Here is a 22,000-nt window from a genome sequence, read left to right on the forward strand (position 1 = left end):
AGGAACCCCCATGGCTTCATGTGGACAATTTAATGAAGAACGCAGCATGAAGGAAATTCTAGAAATTCCACTGGACAGTAAGGAGCACGATTTTGTACTGGAACAATTGGAGGAAGCTGAAATTATCGAAGAAGAAGAATTAGTTGAAGACTTAGGAGATGCTGAACCTCTATGGGAATCTAGAATTGTGCAGAATTCCGTCAAGGAATTTGCAATTGATGCTAAGGAGGATAGTGCACAGCCCCCAAAGCAGGTAGCTTATGAAGAACTGGACGGAACAACTCAAGAAGCGAGTTTCCTTGATAATGATAATCACGAGTCAAGTTCTCCTAGTAATGAACTTGCATCCGCAAGTGAATTCTTTGAGATTGAAGAATCTTCCTCAAATGAATACGAAGATGATGCGGAGGTAGACTTTTTTCAACCTCCAACTTATGACTTGAGTGATGAGGAAGATATCGAAGACTTTGATCAAGACGTGGTTGCAGTTGAAGAAGTTCGCAAGGAAGAGGAGGAATTTACGGAAGAACACAAGGGAGTAGTGCTTGCAAAACCACTGGAAACACCTTTTTCAAGGCCATTACCATCCAATACAAATTTCAAGTGGGTAAAATACTTAACCTTTATCTTTAATTTTCCTCTTGAATATGGTTTGCTTGAAACAGATGGCCAGCTCAGAGCTCTTTGTGGCTTTAAGAGTAAAATGGAAATGGTTCGTTATCAAGGCTAGTATGCAAGATTCAATGAGGTTCCACGCTTCACTTTGAAGTGTAGGGATTGGTTTCGAATTCGATTGCAAGGGTCTCGGAAGATGTTTGGTCATCTTGGTGAGAATACAACTTCCAAACCGCCCAGCTGGAAAGATATAGATCGAAACAAAGGTGGTTATAAAAGCAAGGTTTGGGATCCTGGAATCTATTCTGACATTCAGCACCCTGGGAGCCTGAAAACCTGTTTGAATTCACTCAAAGGCTTTACATGCCTAGTTTGGGACCCCGGAGGCTGTTGGCATTCTAAACAGTGGTGGAGATTTTTGGATGAATTCAAGCACAAGCCACCATAACAGGAAGCTCATCAAATGTCCAACTTAAGGACTTTAACTAAAAGTGCTAGGTGGGAGACAACCCACCATGGTATGATCATTCTTTTTCTTCAATTTTGATTTTATTTTGTTTTGTTTGTTTTTGAGATTTATTTTATTCTATTTTCATTGAACCTGGAATTATTCATAGCATCCACATTATCATTGCATTTTGCATCCTGCATAAAAAAAAATGGCACCCCACGCGTGCGCATAGGCCACGCGTGGGCGTCGATTGCAAATCGGCGTCAAAATCCAACGCCCAGAAAGTTGGGCTGGAATCGTGCGGCTGTGGTGCATTAGGCACAAATTGGGCCACGCGTTCGCGTCAGTGACGCGAACGCGTCACTTTCATTTCACAAACACCACGCGAAAGCGTGGGCGACGCGTACGCGTCGCCTGGAAATCTTAGCCCCCTAATTGGAAACAGAGAGTTGCGCCAAAACGACGTTGGAATTGTGCGTTTAGCACAATTCTCAGCGACGCGTACGCATGCCCCACGCGTACGCATCACCTTCATTATCCCTCAACCACGCGGTCGCGTCATCCCCCTTTTCGCCCTAAACACGCGATCGCGCGCTCCATGCGTTCGTCTGGATTCAAATACTCTAACCCCACTCCACGCGAAACCCTACCCCCCGCATCGCCATTCACCCCCTAACCCCCTCTGCACTCTCTCTTCTATTTCCCCCCAACCACCATATCAGCACCACCACCACCCCCCACCGAGTCGCCCCACCATCGCCGACAACCCCTGCCGCGCCGCCGTCGCCGTAACCCCCCTCCCTTCTCCTCTTCTCCCATTCAACCACCCCCACCATTCTTCCGCGCTGCCCCCACCGTCCCCAAACCAACGAACCGCCACCGCCACCATCCCAGAAGCTCCAGCCAACCACCACCACCCCTATTACCCTAACCAAACTCGCCCCTCTTCTCCCCTCTCTCTCAGCCAACCCAACCGCCACCAAGGACCGCCACCTCGCAGCCCTGCCACCACCGTGAAACCCCATCGCTTCCGTGTCAACCACCCAACCCAACACCATCTCTCTGATCCCTAATTCCGTTCCTCTGCCCACCAGGTTCCGCCAAATAGCGATTCCTCTTTCCGTTAGTTATTTAGTTTTTTGAATTCTGTTCAAATTAGGATAGTTAGAGATGTATGATCGCAGTAGATTTTAGGTGGTTAGGTAGCTAGGATGTGATTAGTGGATTTAGGCCTGATAATTGCACCGTTCCTGTTAATTATTTAATTTGTTTTGCAATTTCGAAAATGCTGTGATGATGATGTTGTTCATATGCTATCCCTTACTATTCTTTGATGCAGATTGAGTTTTGTTTAATTTGAATTCCTCTGCATTACTATTTGTCATTCTATTCTGCACTATTTTATTATCATATAAACTGGTTTTTGCTGCTGTTTATTACCCGGGAATGTCCAATTTTTAGACGAAATGCTGCCCAATTTTTTTTTCAGCAAATTGTTTCAAACAACCACCATTCATGAACTAATTTTGGATATTTTAAGTTTGCACTAATTGTTTTCAACCAAAGCAATTCATGAATGCACGAGCCAGCTTTCTCATTCTTTCTGATTCCCCTATTTAATCAAATCAAATTATTGATGATTTCACTTTGAATTTGCAATTCTTTCCCGTGATTAATCATCCACAATATGCAATTTCTACCTGAATTTGAGTTACTTGTTTTCAAATTTGTGCAATTTTAGTTATTGGGAACCACAGCACCATGCCATTGACTTTAACTTCATTTTTAACTCTTAACCACTTTTAACTTTCTAACTTTTTAATTTTCCACTAACTACTTTCAAAACCACTTTAAGGCATGTTTAGTGTTGTTTCTAATTACAAACAATTCCGCACATCAAATATTTTGAATTGTGATTTTTCTTCTCCAACTTTTAACTTGCCTACAATCCAAAAATTTTACATCAAATTAACTCAATTCATGCTTATATGGCCACTTTATTCCTCTTTTGCCAATCTATGCTTCTATTGATATATTCCTATTTGCTTACCTGTTTTCCTGCTTTAATTCTTAAACTGTCTTATGGAAATTCTGCTTTTCAGGATCTCTGACCCTAAAATTAAAGGAAAGGGTAAAGCAACCACTGACAAAAGGAAAAGAGGAGAATCCTCTACCTCTATTTTGAATATCCTCCACGATGATTCCTGGCAGGAGAAGAACTTTACCCCGCAGGAAAAGGCCGATCAGCTACTGCCTGCCACAGACCCTGTCAAGTTTACCAACAGATACTGTGAGCTAAAGTATCCAGTTTTTACCACTTCCAGGAACTTATACCTGGAAAGGACCCTCAAAATTCTAGAAGAACTCAAACAATACACTTCAGAACAAATTAAACAGAGAGGCTGGTTCTTCTTGGAAAGGAACTTGACTGAAGTCAACTCATCCTGGGTTAGAGAATTCTATTGTAACTTCTTCAAAACATCCCTGGATGCAGTCCAATTAAGAGGCAAGTAGATACTGGTTACTGAGGAGGCACTTGAAGAAATCCTCCAACTTCAGCCTAAGTCAGATCAGCCAGATGGTTACCAAAAGGATGAGGAAGATATGAGATTCATGAGATTTGACTGGGACGCAGTCAAGAGGACTATAGCTCTTGATCCTACTGTCCCATGGGTCATGGGCAAGTCCACAGTGGCCCCCAAAGGAATTAAGATCATTTATCTGAATGATGAGGCTCTGATTTGGCAGCAGATTCTGAGTAACTATGTGATGACGAGCACTCATGAGACAGAGGTGCCAGCTGCTATGATTACCCTCATCTGGTGTGTGATGGAGGGAAAGGACTTATATCTGCCCCGATTTATCCGGTATTACATGGCCAGGGTCTATGTTAGAGGCACTCTCCCCTTTCCATACTTGATCACTCAGTTGGGCCGCCGAGCTGAAGTGCCCTGGGAGCTGGCAGATGAGAAGCCAACCGCTGCAGACAGCAAGAAGATTATCCCTCACAGCAGAAAGTTCCAGGCTTTAGGCTACAGACCTCCATTTCTCACTGACTCTGCTGAGGTAGCCACAGCTTCTGCTGCCCCTTCAGGCCCTGCTGCACCTGCCACCACTACTGCACCCTCACCTGCTTCAGAGCCCATCTACCACCTCGTGCATCGCTTATTTGACCGGTTAGACCAGATGGAGCGCCGCAACCAGCGGCGATATGAGAGCTCTGAGCGTCGCAACAAGCGACACTGTGAGCACTTAAACTTGATGATCCGATCTGGCCACCACGATATCCCCTCCGAGCCTGACACCCCTTCTGAGCCATCTCAGGAGGAGGCGGACGATCATGAGGAGGAGGCAGATGCAGAGGCTGAGCAGGCAGGACCTGAGCAGGCTGTGCCATACCATGAGAAGTCCCATCAGATACAGTCGGCTGACCCAGAGATCCCTCTACAGGCAGAGCCTCCACTTCAGCAGGCAAACCCTCCGACACTCATCTAGACTGCAGAGCCTCAGACCACCACAGCGACACCTACTGCACACCCCTCCGGAGATAACACTTCTTCACACCCAGCTTGAGTGAGCATCGAGGACGATGCTATTATTTAAGTGTGGGGAGGTCGCCATCTCTGGCAAACTTTATTTTAGTGAACCACTTTTCAGACTCTCTTTTTATCCTATTTTGCTTATTTTTCTGTATTTTTATTTTTATTTTTATCTTATCTTATTTATCTTCCAGTACTTGCACATTTTTCTGTATTTTTACTATATTTCTATATTTTGCACTTTGGTTTATATATTTATCTTAGATATCTAGTTTAGTTGCACTTTTAGCTTATTAAGTTGTGATATAGAATATATGAATTAATTAGTTTAGTTTACCCTTTATAGCATACGATAATTTGGATTAATTGGAAATAAAAAGAGTAAACTAGAGACCTTAGTATAACAGAATCACAACAATCCACACACTGTATATATATATATATATATATATATATATATAGCAACAAATGTGAGTTAGTTAACAATATTTCTTCAAGGAAGAATACTAAGTTTTTAAGAGCCATCCTAAGATTCACATTGAGAACAATGGGAACTCTTGATTTCTACTTGCATGACATACATAACTGATATATGGTTTTTGAGCCAAAGAACACACAACCTATGAGTTTTTGAGCTTAATTGTATGGTTACATTCAACCATAAATTTCATTCTTGTGTATTTCGAACTTCTTTTCTATGCTTGTAATCTTTACTTTGTTTTAATCTATATGTCTAATATAGAATGTAGATACATACCCACATATGATTGAGGCCATCATTGAATTTTCTCTCACTTATCCCAAATAAGCCTACCTCCAACATCACCTTTGTTAACCCCCTTGAGCCTTTTTAACCCCCTCTTGTTCTATAACCACGTTACTAGCCTTAAGCAGAAAAACATTAAAAATCCCAAGTTGAATCCTTGGTTAGCTTAAGATAGAGACTGTGTATCCACTAAGTGTGGGGAAACATGGGAACATGGGTTGATAGGAAAGGATTAAATTAATGAAATAATCAGGATTTTGGGAGCATACTCATATGAAACCAAAATAAATGAAAATACCATGTGCATTGAAAATGTCATGCTTATGATTCAAAAAAAAATATTTTTATTTATTTAAATAATTAAATAAGGGGACAGATTCGCCCCAATGATAAGTTTAATAAAGGAATCAATGCACATGGAGGTAAAAACAAAATAAACTTGGTATATGAGTATGTAAAAAGAAAATGGGAAAATTGGGCAACCCATGATAATTTTAAATTTTTTTATAGAGTATGTATATGTTAGGTTAGATCTTAGGCTAATTAAGGATTCAACTTATAGCTCACTTAGCCTTATTTATACCCTTACCTTTACCTTGGCCCCATTACAACCTTGAAAAAGACCTCATGATGTTTGTATGTATACATTATATATTTGTTGATTGGTTAGATGAAGAACAAAGTTTTAGAAAGAATGAATAGAAAAGAATAGAGTGATTAACCCCAAACACTGAATGACTAGAGAGTAAACACAAAAATTCAGTGAGGGTTCAATAGCTCATCTCCATATATCCAGATTTAATTATTTAACTGTCTTGCAAGTTTGTGAAATATTTTAACCCAACTCAATTGTGAAAGCACTTTAACATGATATAGGCTTGGCTATATGATTCCTTGAAATTATGAATCAAATTAACCACATGAAAACTCTATATATATAGGTGGATAATAATTAAAAAAAATTGCATGATTCATTTAGGTAGCTTGCATTTAGAATAGATTGCATTGCATAAAATTCCACCATTCTACCTTTACTCTTTCTCTTGGATTTAGCATGAGGACATGCTATTGTTTAAGTGTGGGGAGGTTGATAAACCCCTATTTTATGATTCATCTTGTGCTCAAATTAAATATTTTTATCAATTCTTCACCCACTTATTCATATGAATTGCATGGTTTTACTTTTCCTTCCTTATTTTATGATATATGTGAAAAACATGTTTCATATGCCATAAAAACATTAAATTTAATTATCCTTCATTACCATTCGATGCTGTGATTTATGTGTTAAGTATTTTTAGGCTTCATAGGGCAGAAATGGCTTAGAGGACAGAAAGGAAACATACAAAAATGGAAGGAAAGCACAAAAATAGAATTTTGAAGAAAAGGCAGCGACGCGGACGCATGGATGACGCGGACGCGTGCCTTGAGCAGAACGCAAATGACGCGTACGCGTGACTGACGCGTACGCGTGACAAGGAAAAACTCCAGATCACGCAAACGCGTGACCCACATACAAGAATCTGCAGAAAATGCCCCCAGCGATTTTTGGACCTTTTTTTCGGCCCAGATCCAAGCCAGAAACACAGAATATAAGCCAGAGAATGGAGGAATCAAAGGGGGGGCGTAATGACAACATTCATAATATACAATTTTAGGATTTAGATGTAGTTTTTAGAGAGAGAGGCTTTCTCCTCTCTCTCAAGTTTTAGGATTAGGATTTCAAATTCTTTTCAGGTTCAATGTTCCTTTAATTTATTCTCTACTTTTATTTATTCTATTACTTTAATTGTTATTTATCTTTTCAATTTGGCTTATGAACCTTTCCATGTTAGGATTTGAATTTATGTTTAAATGCAATTTGAGGTATTTCAGATTTATAATTGTTTTATTCAGTTTATGATGCTTTCAATTTAATTTAAGATTTATTTCCTTTTTGCTTTGGTTAAGTAATTGGTAACACTTGAGTTATCAGACTCAGCAGTTGATTGAAAATTGGGAATTGCTGATTGATTTGGATCGCTCTAAAGCTAGTCTTTCCACAGGAGTTGACTAGGACTTGAGGATCAAATTGATTGGTCCACTTGACTTTCCTTTATTTAGTAAGGGTTAACTAAGTGGGAGTAAAATCCAATTCTCATCACACCTGATAAGGATAACTAGGATAGGATTTCCAGTTCTTATACCTTGCCAAGAGATTTTATAATTATTAATTTATTTTTTTTGCCATTTAAATTACTTGTTCCTTATTTCAAAAACCCAAAAATATACAATTTCCATAACCAATAATAAATCATACCTCCCTGCAATTCCTTGAGAAGACGACCTGAGGTTTCAATACTTCGGTTATCAATTTTATTGGGTTTGCTTAAGTGACAAACAAGTTTTTGTACGAAAGGATTCTTTGTTGGTTTAGAACTATACTTACAACGCGATTATTTTTATAAAAAATTATTTACCAGCAGAAATCCGATCGTTCAATGGCCTCAGTCATATGCAAGCATGTAAATACACTAAACATTGGACATATAGAGTGGAACAAAGTAAAGGTTACAATTATAGAGAAGAAAACACACAAGAATAAAATATCATGGTTAAATAGTGTAACCATGTAATTAAGCTCAAATCTCACAGGTTGTGTGTTCTTAGCTATAACCCATGTTCCAAATACAACTTCCAACAAGTTTTTCAAAAAGTTTAATTCAAATTAGTGAAATGCTATAAAAAGTTTCTTGAAAAAGAAAATATTACTTCAACCAAGTGGTAAAATATGCACAAAATCAAACAAACATGCAAATGCAACAACTAATTTAACAAAAAAAGTTAAACATTGGTGTTGAGTCAAGAAGTACTAACCAGCGAAAGTCGGTATCGACCTCCCCACACTTAAAGATTGCACCGTCCTCGGTGCATGCAGAGATGTACAAGAGGACGGGTGGCTCCAACTGATGCTCTTTCTTTAGTGGATTATGCAGATGGTCTTGTTGTTTGCCCCATTTAGAAACTTCTCCTTTCCCTTCTTGGTGGCCACCTTGAAAGAAGAGGAACAGGAGGAAAAGTAACCCAGAGGAAAAGATAGAAAACAAACAAAATATGGGTGGGTTTATGCCACATAACGAGGGTCTCAATTACATGGTAGCTACAACATGCAAGTGAGAAAATAGTAGAAGCAAATGGTATATCAATAGTGCAAAAATTGCAACAATGGGGAGAAATAGTAGGTGATGAAAGATAATATAAATTCATGTCAATGCAAAAGGAACACGTGTATCATAAAAGATTGGCATTGATAGATAAATAACATCATCTAACAGTGTGAACAAGTCACTAAGCACCAAAATAATACCAGAAAAGAGACAACAGTTGAATAAGAACATTTAACACCAATGGAAAAATAATTGACTTAGAAAATAAAATAAAAATATGCACAAAATTAAAATGTAGTGAATGAAAGTATGTAAATGCAATAGAAAAAATAGAATGTAAGAGAATAAGGATGAGAAGTAATGAAGAAGAAGAAAGTAAGAAATAATTAGGATTGAAAAGAATTAGGATTTGAGGGGAGGATGATTTGAAATCAGGCGCTGAGGTGTTTTAGTTGGGCGTCGTGTGCGACGCGTACGTGTGCATCATGTGTACGCGTGGATCGCGTTAATTTCAGGCGACACGTACGCATCTGGGACGCATTCGCGTGCCTCTGGGTGTGCGAATCGCGCGAGACCAGCCCCGCGCACGCACAACTCTCTGTTTGTCTCGCACAGTGGCTAAAATTGCTTATGACGCGTCCGCGTCAGGTACACGCACGCGTGGATGACCATATGGTGAAAGTGACGCGTACGCGTCTAGGACGCGTACACATGGGTGAATTTGTACTTTTAGCACGATACCATCGCCAGGCCATCACAACTCTCTGCCAAACACATTTTTACGCCGAATTTAAGGGAGACACGCACGCGTCAGGGACGCTTGCGCGTCATCCACTTTTTTTTGTTTTTTTTTTAAATCTGAATGCAAAATGCAAAGTGCAGATGCTGATGCAGACATTATGAATGGATACTTAATAAAAATAGAATAAAATAAACAAAAAATAAAACAAAGTAAAATAAAACTGAGATTGAAGAAGAACGATCATACCATGGTGGGTTGTCTCCCACCTAGTACTTTTGGTTTATGTCCTTAAGTTGGACATTTGGTGAGCTCCTTGTCATGGAGGCTTGTGCTTGAACTCATCCAGGAATCTCCACCAATGTTTACAATTTCAATAGCCTCCGGGATCCCAAACTAGGCGTATTAAGCCTTCAAGCAAGTCAAAGCAAGTGACAAGGCCCCAAGCGTATTGATTGATAGAATGAATTTCGGGGTCCCAAACCTTACTTTTGCACCCGTCTTCTTGTTGACCATCTTTATTCCAACCGGGTGGTAAGCAACCCGAATTCTCACTGAGGCATCCAAACAGCTTCCTAGACCCATACAATTTAGTATTCTTCCAACCATGATAATTCAGTCATGAGCTTCCTACCACAATGAACCTAGGATTGTGTTGCCAACCACTAACCATCTCCCTCTTACTCTTAATGCCACAAAGAGCTCTAAGTTGACCATCTGTCTCAAGTAAACCATATTTAAGTGGGAAAGTAAAGGTCAAGGATAAGGATTTTACCCACTTGAATGTTGTATTGGATGGTAATGGCTTTGGGGGAGAGTTCTCCAACATCTTTGGCAAGGTGATTTCAAGCTCCATTCCCTTGTGCTCTTCCCTGATAACTTCCACCTCTTTGCAAGCTTCTTCAATTTTAACCTCTTCCTCTTGGTAGCTTTCTTCCAATTCAATCTCTTCTTCATTACTTACCAATGGCATTGGAGGTTGTGCTTCTTCATTTTTAATCTCCATCTCTTGATCAACCTCAGCAAAGTCTTCAACCATGATATGTATCGGAGGTTGTACACCCTCCTCAATATCGACATCAAACACCTTGGAAGGAGGCTCTATGACTGGACTTTCCTATGGAGGTTTCGCATCTCCTAAGTCTTCGACCACTTCTTCCTCTTCAATAATTACTGCTTTGTCCAGTTGTTTTAGTATAAAATCGTACTCATCCTTGATGATTTCCTTTCCATGACAACTCCTTTCAGCTATTCCTTCATCTTCAAGGGTCTCTCCTATCTCCACATTTTGGGCCTCCTCTTGCTCTAAGACAAAATCAGACTCCTCCTTGATGTCTTTCTCCACTAATTCTTCAACTACTCCTTCGACTTCAAGGGTCTCTGCCACCTCCACTTGTAGAGCCTCCTCTAGCTTCTTATGAAGTATGAATTCGCGAAGATGATCCCTTTTCTCTTGTTCCTTGTCAATAGCATAGAAAGGATCATTTTGCTTTTGGATTGATGGATGTGGGTGCTCTTCCATGGAGGGTAATGATGGGATGGAAAGATTATTATGTGGTTGAAATGGAAGTGCACTATAGCTTGAGGGTTGAATATTGGAGGTGGAGGGTTGGTTCATGCGGGATATAAGATTTTGGAGTGTAGAGGTGAGACAAATGATATTAAAGATGAGTGTGTTGTTATCCAATGGAGGTTGGGGTGGATGGGAGGGTTCATTTGTTGGGAGAAAAGGCTCATAATGCGAAGGTGGTTCTTTTTTATAAGGATATGGAGATGGTGAATATTGAGGTGGTGGTTCTGGGTGTGGTTCATGTCGTGGTTGGTGTGGTGGATGTGGGTCAGGGTCATATGGAGGTGAATGGTATAAAGGGACTTGTGAGTTTGGTGGTTCAAAGGTATGTTAGGGAGGTGGTTCATAAGCATATGGTGGGCCTTGTTGGTAACTACAAGGGGGTCCACCATATTCATCATCTTGGTACGCTCCCTGGAATGGCTCTTGACCATAGTAATTTGGTGGAGGTGGTTTGTCATGAAAGGGTCCACCATAACTATTATTCTGGTATGCATCACAGAATGGTTGTTGGTTATAGCGCATTGGAGGGGTTGTTGCCAAGATGGTTGATCAAATTCTTGTGGCTCCTCCCATCTTTGATTCTTCCAACCTTGATGCCTGTTCTCATTATAGCTTCCATTCCTTACAACAACATTGGAACCAAACTTAAAGCCAGAGGGGTGAGAATTCATAGTAACAATTAAAGACAAAAATTAATAAAAATTAATGAAAATAAACTCCTAAAACTAGAAACACTAACAAAGAAACGAAAAAGCAAATATTTACAATAACCAATAATAAGGCACACGTTTGCAATTCCCCGGCAACGGCGTCATTTTGACGAACGGATTTTCTGCTAGTAAATAATTTCACAATAAATTTCCGTTGTAAGTATAATTTCTAAACCAACAAAGAATCATTTGAACAAAAACTTGTTTGTCACTAAAGCAAACCCAATAAAATTTATAACCGAAGTATTCAAACCTCGGGTCGTCTCTCAAGGAATTGCAGGGAAGTATGATTTATTATTGGTTATGGAAAAGTATCTTTTTGGGTTTTTGAAATAGGAAACAAGGAAATAAATTGTCAAGAAAGTCAATTAATTATCATGAAAACCATTGCAAGGTATGAGAACTGGAAATCCCATCCTAGTTATCCTTATCAATTGTGATGAGAATTGTTTATTGCTCCCACTTAGTTAACCCTTACTAAATAAAGGAAAGTCAAGTGGACTAATAAATGGGATTCCTCAAGTCCTAGTCAACTCCTATGGAAAGACTAGCTTTAGAGGAATCCAAATCAACTAGCAAATTCCAATTTTCAATCAACAACTGAGTTTGATAACTCAAGTGTCACCAATTACTCAACCAAATCCAAAAGGAGAAAAATCTAAATTAAATTGAAAGCATCAATAATATAAATTGAAGAAAGCAATCATAAATCTGAAATACCTCAAATTGCATTAAATAAAGAAATCAAATCTAAGATGGAGTTCATAAACAAAATTGGGAAAATAAGTAATTAACAAGTGAAATAGATAAACCAAAGTACTAGAATAAATAAAAGTAGAAGAGAAACTAAATTAAAGGAACATTGAACCTGGATTGGAGAAGAAGTAAACCTAACCTAAGAGAAATCCTAAATCCTAAAACCTAAGAGAGAGGAGAGAGCCTCTCTCTCTAGAGAACTACATCTAAAACCTAAAATTGTGAATTATGAAAGTTGTGTGAATGAATGAATGGATTCCCTCACTTTATAGCCTCTAATCTGTGTTTTCTGGGTTGAAAACTGGGTCAGAAACAGCCCAGAAATCACTGGGGGCGAATTCAAATACGTACAGGTCGCTGGTTTTCTGCAGAACCATGCGTGTGCATGGATTCACATGTGCGCGTCACTTTTCTTCAGAGCAACTATGGCAAATTATATATTATTTTGAAGTCCCGGATGTTAGCTTTCCAACGCAACTGGAACCGCCTTATTTGGACCTCTGTAGCTCAGGTTATGGTCAGTTAAGTACGAAGAGGTCAGGCTGGAGAGCTTAGCAATTTCTTCACTTCTTGTATTCCTTCCACTTTTGAATGCTTCCTTTCCATCCTCTAAGCCATTCTTGTCCTATAATTTCTGAAATCACTTAACACACATATCAAGGCATCGAATGGTATAAAGGGGAATTAATTTTTGGTAATTTAAAGGTTTTGGAAGCAAGTTTTCAATTATAGAACAAAATTAGGAAGGAAAATGTAAAACCATGCAATTTATATGAATAAGTGAGTAAAGAGTTGATAAAAACTACTCAAATTAGCACAAGATAAATCATAAAATAGTGATTTATCACATTCCTCTTCCACTGAGCTTCTTCTACACAAATGTCTGAAAGGACTTGGTCCAGCCTCTGATCAAAATTGACTCTCCTAGTGTAAGGGTGTGGGTCTCCTTGCATTATTGGCAAATGGAGTGTCAACCTTACACTTTCCGGGCTAAAATCCAAGAGACGCCTTTGGACCATGGTAGGCTAATTTTTGGGATGTGGGTTCATGCTTGTATCATGATTTTTTGTGACCTATGCATTAGCATAGAACTCTTGTACCATCAAGATTCCAACTTCTAGAATAGGATTGGTTAGGACTTTCCAACCTCTTCTCCGGATTTCTCTTCGGATCTCTGGGTACTCATTCTTTTTTAGCCTAAAGGGGACTTTGAGAATCACCCTCTTCTTTGCCACTACTTCATAGAAGTGGTCTTGATGAGCTTTGGTGATGAATCTCTCAATCTCCCAAAATTCGGAGGTAGAAGCAACAGCTTTTCCTTTCCTCTTTCTAGAGGATTCTCCTACTTTGGGTGCCATAAGTGTGAATGGAAAGTAAAAAGCAAGGATTTTCTAACATCAAACTTAAAAGCTTTACTCGTCTTCGAGCAAAATAAGAACACAAGGAAAGAAAAGAGTAGAAAAAGAAGAGAATATAGGATATGGAGGGAGAGAGTTATTTCAGCCAAGTGGGGCTTTAGTGTATGAATGGTGTGTGTATGAAGGGTAGGAAGAAGGTAGGAATTAGGTGGAAAATTTTAAATTTGAAGTGGGTGGGGGGTTGGTGGGAGTTATGATGGTTTTGGGAAGAGATATGGATGTGATTGGGTTAGAGTTTATAGGGAAGAGTATGTGGGAAAAAGTGAAAGTAAGAGAGAGAAGAATGTAGGGTAAGTGGAGATTCTGTGAGACCTACTGATCCTGGGAGGCTAGGAAATTCGAATTCCCTGCCCCCTTGTGGACGTTGAATGCCCAGCTCCTACTACTGGCTAGCGTTCAATGCCAGCTTGATGCTCCTTATGGGGCGTTGAACGCCCATTGAGGTACTCCTTCCTGGCGTTCAATGCCAGGTCTCTGCCTCCTTTGGGGCATTGAACGCCCAGTCTCTGCCCCCTGGCTGGCATTCAACGCCAGCTTCATACTCCCTGGTTGGCATTCAACGCCAGCAATGCTGCTCCTCATGGGCGTTGAACGCCCACTCCTGTCTCCCTGGCCGACGTTCAACGCCAGCAAGGTACCTGCTCCAGGGTGTTCTGTTTCTGGCTCAGACTGTTTCTATTTATGTTTTAACTACTGCACATGATCACAAACTTAAACAAATATAAAAATTAAACTAATATAGCTAAAATAAACTTAATGAAAAATAGGAATAACTTTAATTATGGTTGGGTTGCCTTCCAACAAGCGCTTCTTTAACGTCACTAGTTTGACGGTTCACCCCTGCTATGTAACCAAGTGAATGGTTTTCTGGCGGTCAATGTCGCTACCAAGATAGTGTTTCAATCTCTGGCCATTTATAGTAAACCTCCTATCAATTTTTTCATCCATGATTTCAATATGACCATGAGGAGAAACCTTGGTGACCAGAAACAGTCTTGACTACTGAGATTTCAGCTTTCTGGAAAATATCTTGAGCCTTGAGTTGAACAAAATGACTTTCTAACCCAGCTCAAACACTCTGGTGGCTATCTTTTTATCATGCCACGCCTTCGTCTTTTCCTTGTAGAGCTTGGCATTTTCATAAGTTGTGTTTCCAAACTCATCAGTCTCATTGAGTTGGAGAAGCCTCTTCTCTTCAGCAGTCTTAGCATCAAAGTTCAGGAACTTTGTAGCCCAGTATGCCTTCTGCTCCAACTCTACAGGCAAGTGACAGGTCTTGGCATAGACTAACTGGTATGGGCACATGCCGATAGGAGTCTTGAAAGCTGTCTGGTACAGAGAGCATCATCAATATTCTTAGACCAGTCCTTCCTTGAAGCATTGACAGTCTTTTCCAGAATCCGTTTGAGCTCTCTGTTGGAAACTTCCACCTGTCCACTTGTCTGGGGGTGATAGGGGGTGGCGACCTTATGTCAGACTCCATACTTCTGAAGAAGAGAATCCAGCTGTTTATTGCAGAAGTGACTTTTTCCATCACTGATCAAGGTCCTTGGACACCAAACCTGTTGAAAATATACCTCTAAAGGAAGCTCATCACAACTCTAGCGTCATTGGTGGGCAAAGTTATAGCCTCCACCCACTTGGACACATAATCCACAGCTACTAAAATGTAGTTGTTTGAGTATGAGGGAGGAAAAATTCTCATGAAGTCAATTCCTCACACGTCAAACAACTTAATCTCCAGTATACCCTGATGTAGCAATTCATTATGCTTAGGCAAGTTCCCATCTTTCTGACACTGGTCACAGTTCCTTAGAAATTCACTGGCATCATTGAATAAGGTAGGCCAATAGAAACAACACTGGAGGACTTTTGCTGCAATCCTCTCCCCACCAAGATGGCCACCTGATGCCAAGGCATCTTAGGCTAGTTTCACTAGTCTTTTTCATTTGTTTTTATTAGGTTTTATGCACTTTCATGAGCAATAAGTAAGTATTTGGATGGAAGTTTCATACACATATTGATTCATTCAAACATGGTTAAATTGATGCATTTTCATAAGATTTAAGCTACATCTACTTATTGATTATGAATGATGCAAATTCTTTTGAATCTAGCAAAGTTTTGATGTATATGTTGATCGATGATAGGTGAAGAAAGGCAAGCAAGCAAGCAACAAAAAGGGCCATGGAAAGGAGAAGAGGAAGCAACGTTGGTGGCCAAAGTTGGCTCACCAATGTTGCCTCAAACGTTGGAGGAAAAGAGGTGGAATGCAATGTTGGTGGCCAAAGTTGGCTCACCAACGTTGCTGGCAACGTTTTGCAATTTCTGGTGCCAACGTTGAAGGGAACGTTGGTAAACCAACATTACCTCCAACGTCTTCGATAAATTTTAATTTCTGGAGTTGGAAAAATTGGTTGCGACGCGCACGCATGACCGTGGGAAATTTACACTCTACGCATACACGTGGATGACGCGCACGCATGACAAAGCCAACGTTGGAGTGAACGTTCCCGAACCAACGTTGAGTCCAACGGCTGCGATAAGTTTTTATTTCTGGAGTTGGGAAAATTTGCAGTGACGCGTACGCGTCGATGACGCGTACGCGTGAGGGCGAATTTTAGCAGTTTGACGCATATGCGTGGACGACGTGCACGTGTGGAATGGAAAAATTGACCATTCACGCGTACGCGTGGGCGACGCGTATGCGTGACCAGGCGAACGTTGGTGCCTCAACGTTGAGTCAAATGTTGCTGGAGACACCCAGAATTCATTTTCTTTAAGAGAACGTTTGACCCAATGTTCACTCAAAAACATTGATCACCAACGTTGACACTAGAACTATACAATTGAGCACCATGCAGAATGCAAAACGTTAGTTTGCCAACGTCCCTCCTCAACATCATTGAGAGCCACTTCAATATGCTTCAACAAGGGCCAAAAGCCCAATCCAAAGACTTGAAGACCAAATAAAGAAAGTGTATAAATAGAATAGAGTTTAAGTTAGTAGGAGGTTAGGCAGATAGGGATCTGGGGATCCAGAATTAGAAACACTCTGCAATTTACTTTCTCTGTAATTTTGTTTACTTTCAATGCACTTTTCAATTTCAATTTCCATTCCCAGAGCTATGAACAACTAAACCCCTCTTCATTGGGTTAGGGAGCTATGTTGTTATTCAATGGATCAATAATAGTTTTCATTCTTCTTCCTCTGTCTTTTCTCTTGATCTGCTAGGAAGATTTCGTTCTTTATTCAAGCATTCAATTGCCTTGGAAGAGAAATTGAATGTACTTGGGTTCTGTGATAGGCTTGGAAGAGAAATCACAGAACCATGCTTGAAATCTTTCTCACATCGGATTAGGTTGGGGGTTGGATGGATATAGTGACATGTAATCCTACTAATACTTTGATCTATGAAGGTGTGTGGTATATTCAGTGACCAATGAATGCATTAATTGAGGAAGAGATGAGAATGAACTTGATCCGGAGAATGCAATATCTCCTAAGCCCAATGAATTCCACATTCTGATCTTTTCCATTCTTTAAATTCTGTTGTTTACATCTATGCTGAATCATTCCCAATCCCTTTTAAGTTTCTGTAATTCAATTTCCTGCAATTTAAGTTTCTGCACTCTAGCTTCTGCTCTTTACATTCTGTAATCTAAATTCAGTCATTTACGTTTCTCGCTCTTTAAATTTTCCGCCAATTTAAATTATGTAATCCTCAATTCAATTATGTTTAGTTCAACTAGAATACTCCTTCAATTAAAGTTGCTCAACCAATCAATCCCTGTGGAATTCGACCTCACTCTATAGTGAGTTTTTACTTGACGACAATTCAGTATACTTGCTGAGGGAAATTTGTTGAGAGACAAATTTTCGTGCATCAAGTTTATGGCGCCGTTTCCGGGGATTGATTTTGTATTGACAATGATTAAATTGGAGGATAACTAGATTGAACATTTTTCTTTTCTTTTGTTAATTAGTTTCAATTTCAGCAGTTTACTGTCATTCCCTGCAATTTAAGTTGATTTTCTTTATTTCTTTACTTTTTAGCACACTAATCCACTAACTATTTGATTAATTGTACTAACTCAGAACCATGATAGTGCCAGAGTACGACCCTTGTTTCTTCTTTTGGGATGCACCTACGGATGATTCCATCTGAGCACATCTTAAACAAATAAGGCTCCTTCCATAAGTAATACTTGGTATCATGAAGCAACTTCTTAACTTGTTGATTAGTGAAATCAGTGGAAATAATTCGGTTGGCCTTATAGTTTGCAATGTCTGCAAACTACGGGGCTCTAAATATAGCAAAGAACTGCTCATCAGGAAATGCCTCATTCACTGGGGTGGGGTTAGCCGTGGCTTCCTCAGGCTCAATTCTGGAAAGGTGGTCGGCTACTTGATTCTCTATGCTCTTCCTATCTCTGATCTCAACATCAAACTCCTGAAGAAGGAGCACCCACCTAATTAACTGGGCTTAGCATTCTGTTTGGTCAAAAGATACTTTAAAACAGTATAATCAGTGTAAACAATGACTTTCGAACCAATAAGATAGGACCTAAACTTGTCAAAAGTATAAACCACGGCTAATAATTCCTTTTTTGTAATTGTGCAATTTTTGTGTGCGTCATTCAAGACACGACTTGCGTAATATATAACATGGACAAGTTTGTTTTTCCTCTACCCTAGAATAGCTACAATAAAATAGTTATTGGCGTCACACATCAACTCAAATGGCAAATCCCAGTTATGAGGAGCTATGATGGGTGCAGAGACAAATTTTGCTTTCAGAGTTTCAAAGGCATATAGACAGTCATTATCAAAACAAAAAAGTACATCTACTACTAAAAGGTATCTTAGAGGTCTAGCTATTTTTGAAAAATCTTTTATGAACCTTCTATAAAAACCTGCATGGCCTAGAAAACTCTGTATTGCCTTCATATTAGCCGGTGGTGGTAATTTCTCAATTACCTCCACTTTGCCTCTATCAACCTCTATTCCCTTGTTTGAAATTTGGTGCCCAAGAACAATACCTTCAGTCACCATAAAATGACGTTTTTCCTAGTTTAAAACAAGGCTTGTCTCTTGGCACTGTTTCAAGACCAAGGATAGATGGTGTAAGCAAGAATCAAAAGAATTACCAAACACATAAAATTCATCCATAAATATCTCGATAAAATTTCCAACCATGTCAAAGAATATGGAGAGCATGCACCTTTGAAAAGTTGCTGGGGCATTGCACAAACCGAACGGCATCCTCTGGTAAGAAAACACTCTAAAAGGACACGTGAATGCCATTTTTTCTGGTCTTGAGGGTCCACCTCAATTTGATTGTATCCAGAATAGCCATCCAGAAAAGAATAAAACGCATGTCTAGCTAACCTCTCAAGCATCTAATTAATAAAAGGGCAGGGAAAAGTGGTCCTTCTTAGTAGCAGTATTAAGCCTCCTATAGTCAATGCACATATGCCAACCGGTAACGGTATTTGTAGGAATCAGCTCATTCTTCTCATTTGTAACCACCGTCACTCCTCCCTTCTTGGAAATGACTTGCACCAGACTTACCCAAGAACTATTAGAAATAGGGTAGACGATTCTGGCTTTTAACAGCTTTATAACCTCTTTCTGAACTACTTCTTTCATAGTTGGATTAAGCTATCTCTGTGGTTACACAAGGGGTTTAGAATCTTCCTCAAGCAAATTTTTGTGCATATACATAGTCGGGCTTATCCCTTTTAAGTCACCAATGGTCCATCCAACGGCAGTTTTATGATCTCTTAGTACATGTATCAATACTTCCTCTTCACCACAGCTCAGAAAGGAGCTTATAATCACCGGATATGAATCCTTCTCACCCAGAAAAGCGTACTTGAAAGAAGGAGGTAAGGGCTTCAATTCAAGCTTGGGTGGCCCTTTCTCCTCATCAAGCACGTTTAGTGCCTCCTTGGAAGGTGAAAAATCATCAATCTCAACCACATCACCCTTCAAAGGGAGCTCTAAAACACTCTCAAGTTCCTGTGCCTCCAAAACATCTTGAATTAATGGTTCAATTAAATCAATCTTTATGCATCCCTTAGAATCACTGAGATATTGCAGGGCCTCAAGCACATTAAGCACAATTTCCTCATCATTGACCCTCAATGTCAATTCGCCTTTTTGAACATCAATCAAGGCCCTTCCAGTAGCTAGGAAGGGTCTCCCTAAGATAATAGAGGCATTGACATCCTCTTCCATGTCCAATATAACAAAATCCATAGGAAAAATAAAAGTTCCTACCTTCACTAGTAAATTCTCAACAAATCCAAGAGGGAATTAAATAAAACGATAAGCAAGTTGAAGAGAAATTCTAGTGGTTTTACTTCATCAATGTAGAGCTTTCTCATCAAAGAAAGTGGCATAAGGTTGATACTTGCTCAAAGATCACACAACGCCCTCTGAATGGTGACATCACCAATGGTGCACGGAATTAAAAAGCTCCTCGGATCTTTCATCTTTTCTGGGAGATTCTTCTGAATAATGGCACTACATTCTTTAGTAAGCACCACAATTTTCGCTTTCCTTCCAATGTCTCTTTTTGGTCAGGAGCTCCTTCATGAATTTGGCATAAAGAGACATTTGCTCTAGAGCCTCAGCAAAGGGAATATTGATATATAATTTCTTGAAAACCTCTAAGAACTTTGAAAATCACTGGTCATTTTTTGCCTTTTAGAGCCTCTGAGGATATGTAATTTTAGAACCTCAGCACTAGAACCTCTTTGGTGGCTCGGCCTCAACTTGAATTAGATAAGGGGAGGCGTCATCAGGGGAGTGTTCCCTAGAGGGGTTGGCTTCCTTTGCAGCCTCTTCAGTACCTTCCTCATGACTCTTAGCTTCCATGCCTACCACTTTGCCACGCCTCAGGCTGATAGCCTTGCATTCTTCCTTTGGATGTGGAATTGTATTATTAGGAAGGATGTGGGTAGGTCTCTCAGCAGCTTGCTTGTTCAACTGGCCCATTTGAACCTCCAAATTCTTAATTGAAGCTCTCATTTTCTGTATGAAGCTTTTTATAGTTTTGGAGAGTTCTACTAAGGCCACTACCAATTCTGAAGATTTCTGAGGACCCAGATATGGATTGTGTGATTGATAAGGCTGATATTAATAGTTGAAATTATTCTGGGGGAAGTTATTGTTGTTGAAGTTGGATTGTCTTTAATTATGATTCTAATTTCTCCAATCAAAGTTTAGGTGATTTCTCCATCCCATATTATATGTCTTGGAGAAGGGATCATCATTAGCCGATCTTGAAGAATTACCCATATAATTAACTTACCCAGGAGGAGGTTGCTCATAGCCAAAGCCTCCAAATTGAGACACTCCACCACTCATGTCAAAAGAAGGATCTTGGGTAGTAACAAATGACACTTGCATACCTCCTCAATGTTGAGTGATGGCATTAATCTGCTGAGACATAGTTTTGTTTTGAGCCAGAATAGCATCTAAGACATCCAACTTTATGTCAACTTTCTTCATGGTTCTTTCTGAAGAATATAAGTACTGATTGTTGGCTACAATCTCTATCAAATCCAAGGCCTCAACAGTGGTCTTCATATGCAAAGAACGTCCTGCAGAATTATCCAGAGAAAGTCTCAAAGCCAGAGTGACACCATGATAGAAAATTTTTAATTGTACCCAATTCACAAACATGTCTAGAGGGCACTTTCTCACCATAGCTTTGTATCTCTCTCAAGCTTCATAGAGAGACTCCCCTTCAAGTTGTCTGAATGTCTGAATGTCATTCTTCAGCTTAGTCAACCTCTGAGGCGGAAATAATTGTAAAAAAGTTACCAACCAAATTTGTCCAGGTTGCTATACTTTCCTTAGGTTGTGTCTCAAGCCACTGACTACCTGGGTCCCTCACAGCAAAAGGGAATAACATCAACCTATAGACGTCAGCGGAAACCCCATTGGTCTTGACTGTATCATATATCCTCAGAAAATTGGATATGAATAGATTAGGGACCTCCTGCGGGCTTCCACTAAACTGACGATTCTACTGAACTAAAGAGATGAGTTGAGACTTCAACTCAAAGTTGTTAGCTTGCACAACCAGTGGTACAATACTTGCTAAACAATTCCCAGGATTGGGGTTAGTGTATGATCCCAGAGTTCTTCTGACTAGCGGGGCATTGTTGGCGTTATTGACCACAAGATTCTCAGTATTATCAGCCATACTGAATTCAGCTTCCTCTTTAGACTCGTCCCCAAATATCTCTTGAACCTCCTGAGCTCTAGCTT

This window comes from Arachis ipaensis, chromosome B6, assembly GCF_059453495.1.
Source record: "Arachis ipaensis isolate K30076 ecotype BB chromosome B6, ASM5945349v1, whole genome shotgun sequence".
In the NCBI taxonomy this organism is placed as follows: Eukaryota; Viridiplantae; Streptophyta; class Magnoliopsida; order Fabales; family Fabaceae; genus Arachis; species Arachis ipaensis.